Here is a 2,063-nt window from a genome sequence, read left to right on the forward strand (position 1 = left end):
AAGATAGATTTGTTTTAGATGCTTTGCACGAGTTTGCATAGTTAGACAAAATTTTGGTAACGATAATAAAGGAAAGATATGAAAGCAAAAAGAAAAGCGTAAGTAAAGAGATAGAGAGGACACGAGATTTTATAGTGGTTCAGCCAATGATGCCTACTCCACTCTTCTTCCACAACTGTTGGAAGGATTGCACTATCACTCTTAGTACAAATACACAAAGACTTCCTTGATCACTAAGCCGGACAGCCTTCGTAGGTTTTTCAACTCCTCGAGTTTACTCCGCCTCTATCAACTTCTTCTCCTGAGTTGAGATTGGTAGAAAATGATTTCTGGTATTTTCCAACGATGAGGTCTTGACTCTGAAATATGATTGCTTCAAACAATTGCCAAGACTTCCTTGAGGTGTAAAAAGATTCTTCAAGTAACTTAACACCTCAAAACTGGTTCACAAAAGCTTTTAGTAAATTGTAGACTTTTCAAGAGCTTTTGTAAGTGAGTGAGTTGAGTGATAATGAACCAGCACCTTCTTAGTTGATGAAGGTGAGTTTATATAGGTGATGAAAATTCATCCGTTGGAGGGAGATGAAATTTTCGAACCTTTTAACCAGTGGACAAGGACCGGGGAGCTTCATGCATTAAATGCTCCATTAATGAGGTTGTACCATGTAGCCGTTGTAGGTATGGGAAGCATAGGGATTTCGTCCTTTAGCTCCAAGAGGTGGTACATCTTCATTTAATGCTTCTTGAAAAGTGTGTCCCATAAGATGAAGTCCTTATTGTCCTAGGATGTTGTCAAATCAAACAGGTGAATCATTCTTGTCGTTGTTGAAGAGAGGTAATGCTTGATAAAGATCGTCTTTCACCAACACTGTCCTTTCGTGCTTGTTGACAACTCCTGTTTGATTCTTGTTGCTGTTCTCGTGTCTTCTTTCGCCTTGGAGACCCTAACATCTAGTCATAACTCATTTTCGTGTGTTTGTCTAGCTTAACACGAATTACAAGAGAGTTATGGCAACTTTCGTCTAGGACGAAAGCAGCAATTGAAAAAGCTAATGGTTAGGGGTTTACTTTTCTACATTACATTGGTATCATCAAAATCCTAATACAATGTTCCTAACAAACCCGAATACTCCGGGTATTATTTGTTGCCCCAAATTACCGCAATCATCGATTCATATACTTAATGTATAACTGTTTAGGGTTATGAACCTAAAACTGTAGGGTGTATACCAGAAAACTGTATGGTTCACCTATGATTAAAGCTTACATGGTGAACTAAATTAACGGACTAAACGTGCTTAAATTCAGGCACTACCACAACTAAAGTTTATGCATAAGTCCAACTTAAATAGGAACTAATATAATTTCATCCTAAATTATGCATTGCTAAAGGCATAATAAAATTGCATAATTTAAAAACAAATTATTATGCTTAGGACAAATACACATAAAATTAAACATTAAATTCATATATTTCAAATAAATAGCATAACTTAAAACAATTTAAATATGAGCTTAATATCAAAATATAAAGGTTAATATTCAAAGCACTAATATGAGCCCAAACCAAAATGGCCCAGCTTTGAATAATGAGTAAATATCTTGAAAAATTCATACTGTAAGCCCATGACAAAATGTTTTAATGCCTAAAATCCAACTTGTGAGAAATATATTGAATTTACAAATACAAACAATGTCAAGCCAAAAGTAAAATTGTCATTTGTAAATTAATGTCTCACAAATCTTAATTGCATAATTAAACTTAATATTATGCACTTAATGTGATTGAATGCATAAAACTATCTAAAGAGTATAAACCAACTAAAGAACATGAATTTATAACAAATATTCATTTATTCATGCTTAACCAAATATGGACAATAAGAACTAAAATCATAATTCAAAGAACTAAATGAATTATGAAATTAATGGCAATAGTCAAATGCCTATATGTTGTTCCAAAATTACCAAATTGATTCAGAATTACTCTCAATAACCCAGTTAATAATATTATTATTATTAATGGTACAATTGCAAATAACCAAAATAGTAATAATTAGCCA

The sequence above is a fragment of the Ipomoea nil genome, unplaced genomic scaffold, assembly GCF_001879475.1.
Source record: "Ipomoea nil cultivar Tokyo-kokei standard unplaced genomic scaffold, Asagao_1.1 scaffold1339, whole genome shotgun sequence".
NCBI classification, from domain to species: Eukaryota; Viridiplantae; Streptophyta; class Magnoliopsida; order Solanales; family Convolvulaceae; genus Ipomoea; species Ipomoea nil.